The sequence below is a fragment of the Onychomys torridus genome, chromosome 2, assembly GCF_903995425.1.
Source record: "Onychomys torridus chromosome 2, mOncTor1.1, whole genome shotgun sequence".
Lineage (NCBI taxonomy): Eukaryota > Metazoa > Chordata > Mammalia > Rodentia > Cricetidae > Onychomys > Onychomys torridus.
The window spans coordinates 139,407,162-139,423,286 of NC_050444.1; the positions used below are offsets into that span (position 1 = coordinate 139,407,162).

General features: G+C 51.0%; 1 long non-coding RNA gene across 1 annotated transcript in view; it reads right to left on the reverse strand.

The window, feature by feature from the left end:
* The window catches only part of LOC118578288, a 122,274-nt gene extending 109,083 nt beyond the window's left edge, over positions 1-13,191 (reverse strand). The window contains exon 1 of the long non-coding RNA XR_004944244.1: positions 12,814-13,191. This is a non-coding gene — a long non-coding RNA (uncharacterized LOC118578288). The remainder of the gene's footprint in view (positions 1-12,813) is intronic.
* Between the last annotated feature and the right edge of the window lie 2,934 nt (positions 13,192-16,125).

Below are 16,125 nucleotides of genomic sequence, written 5' to 3' on the forward strand. Positions count from 1 at the left end.
TGCTCCGATATGAGTAATTAATTTTCCCCGAGCCGCGCTGAAAAGGTTAACCTGATTTATGGGATGCAATTGAGTGTAGAATGGGTTGTGTATCTTGTAAAAGGCCCATTCCGGTGTCTGAGTCTATAGACTCACCCGCAGCGGGGCATCATCTGGGAGCGGCCCTGCTTTTATGCCTTTTCTGTGGACTCCACATGAAAACCCTAAGACAGCCCATTGGCTCGGAAGGGGCTTCTGGGACTGCAAGCCCAAAGGAGGGGGTCATTGAAGCAGCAGAGGGGAGTGTGTCCCTGTCACAAATCATCAACTCATCAACCACCTAGGCCTTCATCTGAACTCATCCCATGACCCAGGGTGAAGACCCTGCCCTGGGCTTGAGCTCCAGGTTCAAGGCCAGGCTCCTCCACAGACCCGCTGGCTTTGGTGCTGCATTATTCAGCTCCCCCACCTCTAAAACGGGATGAAGAATCCTTAACCTTTCCTCACTTGCCAGTTGTTTGAGCTTGGGCAAGTTAGCGAAACTCTGGTCTACACTTCTAATGTCATAAGTGTCATTAGACTTATGGCTGGAGACATCCCCGGTGGGTAAGAGTGCTTGCTCCTCTTTCAAAGTATCCAAGGTTGGTTCCCAGTACCCACGTCAGATGACTCACAGCAGCCTAGAGCAGACAATTCTTTTGGCCTCTGCAGGTACCCATACACACATGTGTGTGCATGCACACATACACAAATAAATATATATGCATATGCATGCATACATAAATATATACATAAATAAATGCATGCATAAAGAATAATAATTTTAAAGCCCTACCTCCTAAGGTTGTTACAGGGACCATATGAGTTGACATTTGTAAGACACTTCGAACAGTCCCTGGGGTTAAGTGAATGGTGCATCAGGGTTTTTTAAAACAAATTAATAAAAGCTGAGCAGGTATCTTTGGCAGGGGGTTGAAGCAAGGCCAGAACCAGCCAGCACTATTAGCCGCTGCTTGGCTGCTGGCTGAGGACAGTAACAACGGTCTCAGGAGCTGGGACTCCAAGGACATATTGGATTAAGTTGGAATAAAAGGGCAGATGGAAAATGGGGCTCTGGTGGCCAGCAGTGTTGGCAGTTCTCCTCAACCAAGACGCAAGTTCTGCCCTGCCCCCCACCCATACACACACCCGTGGAAGTGGGAGTTGCCTGCCCAGCAAACCCAAGGTGCCAATTTAGCGCCACCTAGTGGAAAAGCTGAAATCCACATGCGGGTGATGGTAGCTGGGTGTGAGGATGCCTGAATTGACCTGCGGGTGATGGACTGTACAAGGCAAGCTCCACAGAAACCCTTGGGAAGCCTGCTGTACCTGAAAGCTTTGTCTCTTGTGGCTCAGGGCAGTGTGGCATCTTACAGAAGTTTGATAACATACAGATCAATATGCATAGATCATATGTGTGCATCTGCATGGTTACCACTTTGTTGGGTCAGTAGGCATGAAGAACTCAGAGCAGCGGCCAGTTCATACAAAGCAACCAGCATGTTTCCACTGTTATGATGTGTGAACATGTGCAGGACCCATGTCTGCGTTCGTGCGAATAGGGATGCTTGTGTTGACTTTACATGCCTTCATCCATGTTAAGAATTATGTACATCCACATCTGTTGCCAGAAGTTTTCCTGTGTCCCACAGCCATTTGGTCCCAAATAAACACACAGAGGCTTATATTAATTACAAACTGTTTGGTCTATGGCTCAGGCTTCTTGATAGCAAGCTCTTTCATCTTAAATTAACCCATTTCTATCAATCTATGTATTGCTACATGGCCATGGCATTACCAGTCTGTTGACATGTTGCTCCTTGGGTGGTGGGCTGGTGTCTGCCCTGACTCCATCTTTCTTCTCCTTGTATGTTTGATTGGATTTCCCACCTGGCTATAACCTGTCTTGCCATAGGCCAAAGTAACTTCTTTATTAACTAATGGTAGCAACACATATTCACAGCATACAGAAAAACCATCCCACAGCACACATCCAAGAATACATACACACTTAGTTATGTTTATATGTATATTCATGTATATAAATATTGTGTTATCATGTGTAAATGTGTGCATATAATGAATGTGTAAGTGGAAACATGAATGTCTGCATTATGATGTCTATGTACACATGAGTGTGTGTTTGTCTATATTTATGTACCTTGGTCACATGAGATGTCTACGTGTGAGTGTTCTGTTGCTGCATAGCTAAGTACCACAGAATACTTTAAAATAGCAAATATCACCAGGCAGTGGTGGCACACCTTTAATCCCAGCACTCAGGAGGCAGAGCCAGGCAGATCTCTGTGAGTTCAAGGCCAGCCTGGTCTACAAAGCGAGTTCCAGGACAGCTAGGGCTGTTACACAGAGAAACCCTGTCTCGGAAAACTATAATAATAATAATAATAATAATAATAATAATAATAATAATAATATCAAATATCACAGTATCCATGGGCCAGGATACCCAACACACCTCGCCAGTAGGGACTGCAACAGAGGCATTGATCAAGCTGTACTCTAGAGACTCAGGTCCTCTGCAAGTTCATGTGGCTGTTGGTGGACCCCATTTGCTTGGATATGGAGAACTCATGGCAGCATGGCTCTTCAAAGCTGGCAGAAGAATGCCTCTTCATTTCCAAACCCTCACCTGACTCAACCAGGTTCACCCAGGCAGATCTTCCTTTTCATTAACTCAAAGCCATTGGATTAAGATCCTTCATTTCTCTGCTGGACTCACTGGCTTAAGCTCCCCTCCCCAGCTACTTGAAAGGGTGAGGCAGGAGGATCACAACTACAAGTCCCAGTTTCGGCTAGATCCAGAGAGGGCAAGACTAGCCTAGAAAACTTAGCAAGACCCTATCTTAACATAAAAAGTCAAAGAAAAGTGGAGGATACCAGTCAGTGCTAGACCACTTGCCTAACATGACAGGCTTTGAGTCAGTCCCCAGGACTGGAAAAACAATCTCAATTACTCTGAAAGAAATCTCTTCACATTTACCAAAAACATACAAGAGTGAAATGCTGTCCATTCCTAGGGCTCTATATGTGATGTGCATGGGGGCCTGGGCTTGTCTGTGGTGTGCTTCGTGGGCTAGGGTTCTGTCTGATGAGCATGGGGGGCTGGGGCTCTGTCTGTGATGAGCATGGGGGGCTGGGGCTCTGTCTGTGATGAGCATGGGGGGCTGGGGCTCTGTCTGTGATGAGCATGGAGTGCTGAGGCTCTGTCTGTGATGAGCATGGGGGGCCGGGGCTCTGTCTGTGATGTGCGTGGAGTGCTGGGGCTCTGTGATGAGCATGGGGGGCTGGGGCTCTGTGATGAGCATGGGGGGCTGGGGCTCTGTGATGTGCATGGAGTGCTAGGGCTCTTTCTGTGATGAGCATGGGGGGCTGGGGCTCTGTGATGTGCATGGAGTGCTAGGGCTCTTTCTGTGATGAGCATGGGGGGCTGGGGCTCTGTGATGTGCATGGAGTGCTAGGGCTCTTTCTGTGATGAGCATGGGGGGCTGGGGCTCTGTCTGTGATGAGCATGGAGTGCTGGGGCTCTGTCTGTGATGAGCATGGGGGACTGGGGCTCTGTCTGTGATGTGAATGGAGTGCTGGGGCTCTGTCTGTGATGAGCATGGGGGGCTGGGGCTCTGTGATGTGCATGGAGTGCTGGGGCTCTTTCTGTGATGAGCATGGGGGTCTGGGGCTCTGTCTGTGATGAGCATGGAGTGCTGGGGCTCTATTTATGATATACATGGGGGGGTAGGGGCTCTGTCTGTGATGAGCAAGGAGTGCTGGGGCTCTATTTGTGATGTACATGGGGGCAGGGGCTCTGTGATGTGCATGGGGGGCTGGGTCTCTGTGATATGCATGGGGGGCTGGGGCTCTGTCTGTGATGAACATGGAATGCTGGGGCTCTGTCTGTGATACACATGAGGGGCTGGGGCTCTGTCTATGATAAACATGGGGGCTGGGGCTCTGTCTGTGATGAACATGGAGTGCTGGGGCTCTCTGTCTATGATGAGCATGGGGGTCTGGGGCTCTGTCTGTGATATGTATGGGGGGGCTGGGGCTCTGTGATATATAACAGATGATGTACCTGTGACTACATGCAGGGTTATATGCATATATGTGAACAAGTCCCTGAGTATGCCTCACCATGAGCTGTTTTCCTCCCAATGGGCTTGTAGGATCACAAACTACAGATTTGGGGAATCCCTGATATCCCCAATTTCTCCCCCCATTAAGCCAGGATTTATTCCACAGGGGCTGGTTAGTGCCCCTGTCTGAAAAGGGGTTTCTAGGTTAAGCTCTGCACTCTCTGCCCAATGGGAACTGGGGAAGGCTGCTACTCAGAGGGGTACTCAATGACCACTGTCCTGGTGTCATACTCATATTCTCCTCTCTGTCTCTCTCTGTGTCTTTGTCTCTCTGTCTGTCTCTGTCTCTCTCTCTCTCTCTGCTGTGGCCCATTCAGACAGGTCTGGAGTGTCTAAAATCAGAGTCCTACTCCTTCAAGAAGGAGGCTACCCCTGCATGATGCCCCCTCTCCAACTTGTCATAAGTTACTGCTCTTTCCAAAATGTCAGAAGCCTGGGACACTTCTGCCTGCCTACAGAGTTAGACTCCAAAGGATCTTCCACTCGGGCTTACAAACCTTATCCCAACATTATCCCAAGGAAAGAGGCTGAAGCCAGGAGACAGTGACATCAAGAACAAAACTGACTGTAGCCAAATAAATCTGCAGAATTCCGTCTGCTCCAGCCCCACCTTGAAGGCCACAGATGAACGCAGCAGAGGCACTCATGGGTCTGCAAGAAGACAGGATGGGGACAGTGTTCAGCAAGATTCAGACAGGGAACAGGCACTGTCTGTCACTGGCTCCAGGCCTGCAGTGGGTGTGAGAACTAGACTCTAGACTCTCCCAACCAAGGGTATAGACTGCCAAACAGTGAAGGCAGAGTGGTCGGCCATGAGGCTGGAGAACAGGCAACTGACCAGTGTCCTTAAATGGGGACAGGAAGGACTCAGGGGTCCAATGGCCTTCAGAGCTACCCAGCGCTGCCATGTGTGTGTGAAGAATAAAGCTGGGGTGGATCTGCACACTGGGTAGGGATGGGTGAAGAGCGTGCTGGCTGCATGTCCTATCCTCTTGCATTTCGTATTTACTTGTGTTGATGAGATTCCGTCATGCTCAATTACAATTCATAGACTCTTGTTTCCAGATTTTATGCACCAAAATGCTCTGACTTACAGAGTCCCCTGTGCCTGGCACTGGCCCCCTAAGCTGCCACTGCAAAGCATGAGCCTTGGGGTTTGTCTGGGAGCCTCTGAGGGGTCCAGTGCCCTCTGGAGGTGGTGCCTCAGAAAGTGTTCCAGGAAAAGAAAGAACAGCTGTGTCCTCGCCGTGCATGGGGCATCCTCTGGCAGCCCTAGACAGGCTACCCGGCCCTGTGCACTGTTTTCCTCCATCCTCCCTCCCTTCTTTGGAGCCTTTCCCAGCAACCGTGACCCACAGCACCAGAAACCACCACCACCCCAACATAGGGCAGACATCAAAGGCCCAGGAATGAGACAGGTCTCCAAGACCTCACTAATCTCCCCCAAATCCCCCCAGATTGATGGGCAGCCACTTGCTAGATAGGGCGGCTCCACTCGACTAGCCCCATGCCCAGCTAGGTCTCTGCCTCTTGACTTTGGTTCCATGCTTACCCATCGTGTAAAGGGGGTAAACATTGTCACTTCTCTCTGTGTGGATGTGTGCCCACTTGCATTTCCTACTGTGCCAAACCAGGTCTGGGTTCATGTATCCATGTGTCTCCTTGTCTGCCTGTGTGTGAGAGTGTGTGTGTGTGCCTGCCTCTGTGTATGTGTATGTGTGTGTGTGTGCGCGCACGCGTGCCCACACGCCTCTGTGAGTATCTTTTGATCTATTCTCCCCTCCTTCCATCTGTTTCTCTAAAATATTTTTATTGCATTGATTATTGATTATTGATTGATTGATTGATTGATTTGGGCGTGCATGCCAGAGCATGGTGGTGAAGGTCAGAGGACAACTTGTGGGGTCAGTTCTCTTTCATCATGTAGGTCCTGGGGATTGAACTCGGGTCCTCAGGCTGGCTGCAAGTGCCTTTACTCACTGAGCCATCCTGCCTGCCCCCCACTCTGTTTTTCTGGGTCTCTGTGCTGCCATCTCTCCTGCCCATGGTGCATGGTGGCAGCCCTTGAACTTCGTCCTCTGCTCCCCCTTCCTGTGCCCCCTGTCCTGAGCCACCCCAACTTCTTCAGAGCATCCCTGTCCCCCAGTTGTATCTGCTTATCCTTAACCATTTGCCTCTACTCCTTGGCTTTTCCGATCCCTTGGGGATCTGAGCTTTCCCTTCACAGACTTTGATGCCCACAGGGGACCCACAGCACACATGGCCACTGAGAAGGTGACCCACTGCCCAGCTTTAGAGACTGGGCACCTAGGACATCTGCCTCTTGCGTGAGCAGCTCACCCACCGGGTCAAAGCAGTCCTGCATTGGCCGTCCCTGCATGTCTCAGCTCTGACTCCAACCCCCTCCTCCACTTCTGTAGCTTGTGTCTCTACGTCCCATACAGCTTGTGTCCACACCCTACCTCTGATTTCCTTCCCCAAAGTCCTCACTCATCCTCTGTTCTTTATCCATCACTATCATCACCACCTCCAAGACCATCACCTTCCCACTCCACAGCCACCGCCACCACCACAGCCACACCATCATCACCTCAACCTCCCCACACCAGTCACTCCCCCTCAGATCAGAAGACAGCCTAATCCCCCAGCTCCACATTCCCCTCTTTGACATGATCACTATGATTCAACCCATAGCTGCTGCAATCATTCCTAATACACCAGCATCTCTGTCACTTACCAGAGTGCATCATCAGGTCCAGGGGTCCTCAAGGAAGAGAGGTAAGTTAGCAGATAGAGCCCCTCCATGACTAATAATGATGATTCATCACAAATCTAAAGCTGGTTTTCTGGCTTCCCATGCAGACTTCATGTCCACCCCCAACTTTCTGATTGTCCTCAGGCTAGCAAGACACACGTCCCTCCTGCTGCCACGGCCACCCTGTCCCTGTGTGGAAAGCAATTGCTAGAAGGTCCTCCTGCCTCCCTCACAGTCTCCCCCGATCTGAGTTGGAGGCCTGAGCCCCAGGTAGGGTGAGGCTGCCTCTGGGCCCGGCCCTCTAGCTCTGCTGTCAGTCCCTCCTCCAGTCTTTGCTGGAGCCCAGGGGAGGTTGTGCTTCAGTTACCCACCCCACCCTGGGCAGCTGAGCATCTGGCATTGATTACCAGCTCTACAATTACTCTGCAGTCACTGGCAAGGATTTCAAGGCTGATTGACTTCAAATGAGAAATCCATGGGGCTTCGAGGAGAGCGGAGACCCTCTGCTGGGGTCGGGGTCAGAGACAAAAAGGAAGAACTGCCCACCTGCAGATAGGCTATGACAGGGGAGCATGCACCTGCTCTCTGCCCTACCTTGAGGCTTCAGGGAGAGGCCTTAGCACCCTCCTGCCTCACTCCCAGCCTTCTCCGAGACCAATGGGGGATGCCCAGAGGTCAGGCCTGCAGATTGAGCCATGCCAGGCTTCCTGCCTGCTGGCATACCATTCCTTAGAGAAGATATGTTCAGCCGGGCAGTGGTGGTGGCACACACCTTTAATCTCAGCACTTGGGAGGCAGAGCCAGGCGGATCTCTGTGAGTTCAAGGCCAGCCTGGTCTAGAAATCGAGATCCAGGACAGGCACCAAAACTACATGGAGAAATCCTGTCTTGGAAAACCAAAATGAAGAAAAAAGGAAACGAGAAGATCTGTTCTGAAGAAAGCTGGGAAGAGAAAAGCTCGCTGTTCTGAGCCCAGGAGAATGGAGAGGTGACGGCCCATTGGCTGACATCCTCTGAAATGGGAGGCATGAGCATGCATCAGTGTCCTGGTCACAGTTACAAGCCCTTGAATTTTATCCCACGCACCTGCACACATATCTACAGAAATCACCCACCTCCCTTGTGCATGAGCTCCCAGGTTCAGAGACAAAAAGGTGGTCGTTGCACACATGTCCAGTCTTACACACTTGCACATGCACACCCACACACAAACACACATATACTCCATCACCGAGATGGATGTATGCACACTAATGCACTCCACCAGCACTCACGTCTTCACACACACACACTCACAGATCCTCCGGCACACTGTCACATACTCAAAGCTAACCACCCAAAGGAAAATACAAGGCCCCCCCCCCCCCCCCCCCCCCACCCCACTTGTGCTTGAGAAATTGCGACAAGAGGTGAACCACTTGTTCCTTTCTTCCTCGTCCCCCCCAGGCAGAGGGTTTTCATTTAAAAGTTGCCCGAGCTCAAGCTTTCAGATTACAGTCTAGACTATATAGGTTTCCTAAAGATAAGGCTGAGAAATTGATTTCAATTACCAATGTGGAGAGGCTGCACTTCTCAGCGCCTGAGCGGAGTGTTAACCCTGGAGATCCAGGGGCTGGAGACGAGGCGCTAGCTACGAGCCAACGTATGGTGCCCACACACTCGCACGCGTGGCAGACACACCCAAGCATGGGGCCCCACTCATACCCATGCCTCACACATGAGGAGGCTGAGGGTCCAGCCTCAGCTAAACCAATATTTTGCTGTATAGTCCCCCGCATGGACCTCTCGCCATCTGTATTTCCCCTCTTGGCCCACTGTCTTGCCTCCCGGGGCTCTGGAGCTGGTGGCCTCATTTTGAGCGCCTGTGGGGATTTCAATATGGTTTGTTTCCCCCAAGGGTTTGTGTATTGAAGGTTTGATCCTCGGGGTGGCGGTATGGAGGTGGAAGGACCTTTAAGAAGCAGGGCCTAAGGGTGGGAGATGGCTCAGCTGGAAAGTGCTCACCACACAAGCATGAGGGTCTGAACTGGGACCCCCTGCCCCCATAAAGAAGCCAGGCATGGTAGCACACATCTGTAACCCCAACACTGGGGAGACAGAAACAAGTGGGTCCCTGGGGGTCACCGGTCAGCCAACCTAGCCTAGTGGGCAAGTAGCAGGTCAAGAAGAGACCCTGTCTCAAAAATCAGGTGGTATTCCCAAGGAATGAAATGTGAGGTTGTCCTCTGGCCTCCACATACATACATGTGCACCCACACACACCTACATACATGTACACAGAAAAGAAGTAGCACCTAATGGACAGTTACGCCACTGGTGGGGAGTTGCGCCCTTGGAATAGGTTAAGGTAGATCTCAAGGAACCCGTTAGTTCCTGTCCGAGTGTGATGTTACAGAATAGGAAGTCTGGCCCTTCCTAACCACCTGTCTTCCGATTTTCCACATGATCGCTCCTTTGACACATGTTCCCACCATGATGTCATGCACCATGATGTGACTCAACCAAGGAGTCCCTCACCAGAGCCAGTATAATGCTAGTCGGACTTTCCAGCTCTAAAACCAGGAACTGAACAAACCTCTTATCTTTATAAAGTACCCAGCCTTGGGAATGTTGTTATAGCAATGGACTGATGCTGCGCCCACTCCTGTCGAAACCGCCAACCTGCCAAGAGACCTAAACCGGCCTCACCTGCTTTAGAACCCAGCCTCTTCCCTTTGCCTCCAGGCTACAGTGAGGCTGGTAGCTGGCTGGTAGCTAACAGGTCTTGCATTAGTCAGTGTGGGCTTCATTGGCTGCTACAACAGGCAGGCTCTGAAATCTCAGTGGTTTGAAGATCTTTTGTTTTTCTTGTGCTCATAAAGTCCCATGTAAGAACAATGGTATCCCACCATTGCCATAACAAATGACCACAGAATTAACATCCTTCATTAGGTCTACCCAAATAATCTAGAATAGTCTAAGATCCTCTGATTGATAGCTTAATTATCCCCGTTAAGCCTTCTTAACCTGGTGCTCTTTAGTAGAGGGACAGAGGGAAGAGTGCCCAATTCTCTTCCTTTCTGCCTAACCTAGTTTTCTTGGACTGTGACTACCTCAGAGAGACAAGCCCAGGACTGCCATAGCCATTGTCCACAATCCAGTCAGCTACAAGTCTTTCCAGCTGTCACCAGGCCTGCTCGGCTGATTGCAATCCACGAGACGGGGTGCAACCCATCAGCTGAAAATGGGAAACTGAGTCACGGATCGCATATCAGCGGGCGGAGTTTGAGCAGCTTTGCATTAGAAACTGGAAATGAGATGAAGACATATAACATGTGACTGGGAAAGAGGGAAAGAGTTATCTGAACTGGATGACTTGAGGATGGAGGCCCCGGGTGCCAAGGGAAGTGGAGAGGAGTGTGCAAGTCACGGGAGGCGACACAGGTGGTGGTTATACTTGCAAATGGAAACTAAATCAATCAGCAAGGGAAGCTGTGCAAGTATCAGGCCAGAGACTCACAGGTGATAACCAGGCCAGAAAATGTTCTTTTTGCTGCCTAAATCAACTGAATATTTTAAAATCCTTTCCACTCCCGCGGAAGGTGCTTGAAGGCAAATCAGGAGTTGTTGCACTGGGGAGACCAGACACAGGAATAGAAACACTGCAAGAGGGAAAGCGTAGACAAGGCCCCTCTGGGCAAAGGAAACAGACGAGCCTGCACTTAAAGGACAGTCCAAGCTTGCCTGGGACCACAGCCCGCCAAGACAGAGCTTATGGGGAGCGTGCGTCCGAAGACGTAAGAGTCATGGTTCGAGCAAATAAAATCCAACACAAGGGTGCACCCACTGACTCGCCATCACTGTGAGAACAGAGGATTGGCCATGCTGGGAAGAAGGAAGACTTAGAGCGAAAGACAGTTTCCCCAGCAGCGCCTGAGCCCCTCAATAAAGGGTCGCCCACAGGACGAGTATTGCCCGGTTCAGCAGTGTGCCGGAAAACAGGTAAGAACACAAGGGGTCGTCCATAGCACTCGCCAATGCCCCTGGTGTAAATATTCTCACCAAAGTTGGTTTCAAGCTACTGGGCTGAGGACACGGTTCAGTGACAGAGCACTTGCCCAGCACGCATGGTGGGCAGGGAGGCAGGGAGGAACCAGCTTCAAACAATGTCCTATCTGCCTGGCAAGTTCTCTGAGCATGTAACTGTGCTTGTAGCCAGTATGAGCCAGCACATCACTGACTTACGCTCAGAGTCTGCAGGGATGTGACTGCTGAGTATGTCCCCACAAGGGCGGAAGGCCCAGCACAGGGAGGCCGCAGACTGAAAAGTGTGAGCTGGAGTCCTGCCGCACCGGGGCTGTTAAATACACCTGCTGGAGCGGGCAAGGGCAATGGTGGGGTAACTGTGGGCATGGAGCTGCTCAAAACGAGGCCCCACCAGAGCACGAACAGGCAGAAGGTAGTGCTGTCCCGTGAACTGGTCAAAAAGCAGTCCTGCTGTGGAGGATGGGACTTAGGGGTGAGTGTGGATGAGGACCCAGACCCTAAGCAAAAGGTGAGGGAAGAGTGAGATAAAAACTGACATTGAGGCCTGGAGAGGGGGCTCAGTAGTTAAGAGCACTGGCTGCTCTTCCAGACGTCCCGAGTTCAATCCCCAGCAACCACATGGTGGCTCACAACCATCTGTAATGGGATCTGGTGCCCTCTTCTGGAATGTAGACAGAACACTGTATGTGCAATAAATAAATAAATCTTAAAAAAAAAACAAAAAACTGATCTCTGTTTCTCTCTCTCTCTCTCTCTCTCTCTCTCTCTCTCTCTCTCTCTAGCTCAGACTATGCTCTGGTGAGGAGGGACAGTTGGGGCAGTGAGTAAGGTCGGAGCTGCACAGTTATACATGAGGGTGATGAACAGGGGCAATCCTATATACACTCCCATTAACGTGAAGCTCAATACAGGTCAAGCCAGAGGTTGCTCAGTCTGCACCACCCCTTTTACTGCCTCAGAGAACATCCCCTGAATGAATGCATTATCTCGACTAACTGGTCTCAATGGGTCCCAGCATGAAGGACTCTCTCTTGAGAGCAGCTGAAGTGAATACAGCCTGTGCTTGAAGAAGGAGGCCCAGTGTGGTCCCCCGACTCCCGTCCCTTGTGGGCGGTGAAGAAGCAGGACAATGCTACAGGTATAACCATTGCAATCTTCCTTCTATCCTCTACTCCTGGTGCCCCGGAATAGCCCGGAAGGAAGGTATGCAGCAGCCAGAGCCAGGGACACACCAAGGCAGCTGGAGCACGTTTCTAGGGATCCTCTGGGATGGGAGGCAGTGGTCCCGTCTGCCCTCCCCTGCAGGCAGGACTGTCATAGTCACAGAACTAAGAGGGTGCCACCTGCTCTCTTGGAAGAGGTGTGAAAGGATAGAGTGAAGCAGGAGCCCCAATGGTAGGGATTCTCCCTGGGCCAGAGGCAGCAGGGTTCAGGAAGGTGGATAATTTCACATAGCTAAGGACAAAGGATGCAGAAGCCAAGGAAAGCAGAGATGGCACATGTCACCAGCCCAGCCCACAGAGGACAGGCTTGCCTGACAGAGGAAGACCTTCAGAGGGAGAATGCACCACAGGCCAGAGGGCTCTGGCTACTGAGTCTTTCAACTCAGCAATGTTTAGGAGTAAAGCCAATCATCACCACTCCCCACAAGACCCTGTCTTTTAAAAGGTTCCCAGCCTCCCAAAACAGTGCCTTCAGGCGGTGATCATGTCCTCAAGCACAGGGGTTATGGAAAGCCTTCTACATCCAAAACCTAGAGCAGGAGCCTGGGTGGCTGAGCACACACTGTCCCTTCCCCTTGGAAGCACCAAGAGACATTCCATTCACAGGCACAAGGGGGAACAGGGCCAAGAAAGCTTTTCTTACCTGAAAGAACATGAAATCTGTGGCCCGGTGGCAGAGCCCCCTCAGCTCATGGTCTCAGCTCACTGCCTGCAGCCAGGGCCAAGCCTGATCAGTGTTGGGGTGGGCTGGGCAGGGAAGAGTCAGGTGGGTACATTGAGACAAGCTGTAGCTGAGCCCTGTGAGTCTCTGATCTTCGCCATCTCATCCTGAGTTCCCCTGCAGAGGGCTATGGCCTGAGTAGAACCCCTAAGCAGCTGTCTCCCTGGACTCTGCTGTGGAGTGCTGTCTTCAGAGGGTGGGAGCCAGAGATGACGAGGCGGTTCCCTCTCCACTCCTCTGCGCCTTAATTAAGTCCTTTCATTTTCTTCCTTCCTCCACACAGGCCCCGGCTGAGATAAGGCATTGATCCCCTCCCAAAGGAGGAGGGAGCCGGCGGGAGGCCTGCCGTGCTCTTTGTGGGACAAGACGGATGGCTTATTAGCAAGCCCTTAATTGTGTGGCAGAAAGTTAGAAGGCAAGTCTGAGCTAGAGGCTACCTCTGAAGTGAACTGTTTCTTCCCTGCATCCCACTATGCACCCCACCCCAGTGCAGCCTAGCCCCACCTCAGGAGAGCAAAGACTCGGAATGCTGATGGCAAAGGATGCAGAAGATGTCTCACATGGCCAAATGATGCTCCAGTTTACCAGGCACAAACGAAGACAAGGTCTAGAGACGCGAGTGTAGATACCAGCTCTGCTACTAGATAGTCTAGTGACTTTAATCAAGTCTAACCATCTGAGGGCCTCGGTGCAATGAGAAAGCTTGACCTGTGGACACAGTATTCAGATATATGTGTAGAAACTGTGTGGTAGGGAGGGATAAGGGGAAAAATCAGCACCCCACCCAGTTCCTTGAAGGCCGTTTCCATCCTCCTTGTGTGTTAGAATCCACATAAACTCCGTGGCATCAGGAGCATCATGGAACAACTTTGCAATCATTTCAGCTGCCAAGTAGGCTTGATTAGAGTCATGGGGCTATAGGAACAATCCCCAGCCCTGGTAATCACTTATCATTCTTTTTTGGAGGCTAGCTTCTCATTTAAATGGATGGATGGATGGATGGATGGATGGATGGATGGATGGATAAATAAATAATAAATAAATCGTGGAAACCAGTATAACTTCTCGTTTAAATAAATGAATGAATGGGGTGGATGAATAGATGGATGGATAGATAGATGGACAAATAGATGACAGACAGACAGATAAATCGTGGAAACCAGTAGCTGCTGTGAGGCCACTTCCCTCTGAGAAGAAAGCCCCACAACCCACACAGCATGCCACTGGTGTGAACTGCAGACCTGAGCATCCCAGGCAACCCTGCCCGTCGCACCCAGCAGCCCTCCCAGCCAGCTCGTATCCTTGGCAACCAGCCAGGGCCCGGGGTTTCACATCGACATTTGTTGAATAAAAAATGAACACAGGAAGTTAAGGAGCAGTGCAGATGGAACACTGGAACCAGGAACTTCATCAGTCATTTTCCAGCCTTCCCCTCACTGGCTCTTCCAATCTGCCAGGTCACAGAGACATCATCGTCGTCGTTGTCTCCGTCCGCAGTCAGCTGTCCTCCCAGTGGACACAGACAGCTAGAGGCTGAGAACCCTGGGCGGCCTTCGCCGCGATGCAAAGGATGGGAGCGGCCCTCATAGGCTGTTCTCACTGCACCCAGGGCAAACAGGAAGCAGGCCCAACTGGAGCGAAGGCGTGCCCAGAAGCAGAGTTCTGCTCAGTCTAGTCTCTGTCTGACTGTCCCTTCTGAAAGGGGGGGGGGGGTCCTGGGGATCCCCATCCCTTCTTCCTCAGTATCCACAGTAAAAAGAAGGCCAACAGAACAGAACCCCAAATATCTAACCGATTTAGAAGTACCCAGGCTACAGACCTGTGAATCTTCCTTCCCAAATACAGATATGAGGGATCAAAATGATAATTTTCCTGTAGGGGCTGTCAAGCCAGGTGCCGTAGAGCCCCAGGGCACCTTAAAGGCACTTAAGTGTCACTGTGAACAGAAGTCCCCCGGACTGGGCTCCCTCCTCACTCTTCCCTTCTGGCCACACTTTATTCTAAGCACCTCTGTTTTTTCAGTTGAGATTTCACTCCTAAAAGACTGTATAGCTTTGCCGTATCACGGAAAAGCATGGAAGAAAAGTTATGAAACCCAGCCCCATTTTTGCTCTATGAACTTGGGTACATCCTTCGCTCTGCCTGGGCCTCCATCTGATAGAGGATGGGCAAGGCAGCCTTTTGGTGAAGAGGAGGGGGATGATGACTTTGCAGCGGGGCAGGGGTGGGGGTGTCTCCTAGCCGGGCTTTCCACTGGGCTGGTGTACATGAGTACAGAAAAAAGAGTGCCCTGCCCAGCCATCTTCCGGCAGCCTCAATCACCAATCGAGCCTGGGGCCGCTTCCTTCCTTACATCACTCTGGAAATATTGATACTGGCTTGCCAAACAGAGAAACAATCCTTCTCTCCTTGTGGCAGGAGGACAAGGAAAATGAGCTTGCTCATTAGCAAGGCGGGCCAGAGATGTCCTCGTCGCTGCCCTGTTTTTTTCCAGGACAGCTGAGGGACTTGAGAAAAACACAGATGAGCAAGATCCATCTGTTTGCATTTAATTTGATACTGAAGTTCCCAGCTCTGACAATGGAGAGCTAACTGTGTTCCAGCACGCAAGACCAGGATGGGGTTGGTGGGGGAGGAATTACTGCCTGAGAGGAACAGTAATTATAAATCAAGGGCTTCCTGGGAATATCTGGGTCCCTCCACTGTTTCTTGGGTGATTAAAGTAGAACAGATAAGCCAGGGAGGGGTGGCTGATTTAAAGGCGTATCTGAGAACGCTGGTGCTTCGAAGCCCTCTAGGAAAAGCCCGTCTCCCATCAGTAACAGAAGACAGTGGCTATCTCTTATCAACTACCTTCCATAAACTAAGCCACAAGCTCCAGGCATCACACATTATCTCAATAAATCCACCCAACAGCCCTGAGACCGAATGCATTCATGAAAGGCCCACTTTACAGCGATAGAAACTGAGACTCAGAAGAGGTTAGCTGGGTTGCTCAGAGTCACAAAACTTGAACTACCATCTAACTCCTCGCTCTTGCTCCCAATTTCTTAAGTTATGCTCTGGCCACTGCCTCTCTACCCCCAAGGTCCAGGGTCTACGGGCAATAAGAACGGTGATCCATTGTCACTCGGTACGCACATGGGCCAGGCACCCTGCTCCATGTTCTTTGGTTACATCGTTTATTCTTCTCAGCCATCTATAAGATAGTCTCTGGTTTACAGATGACGGAGC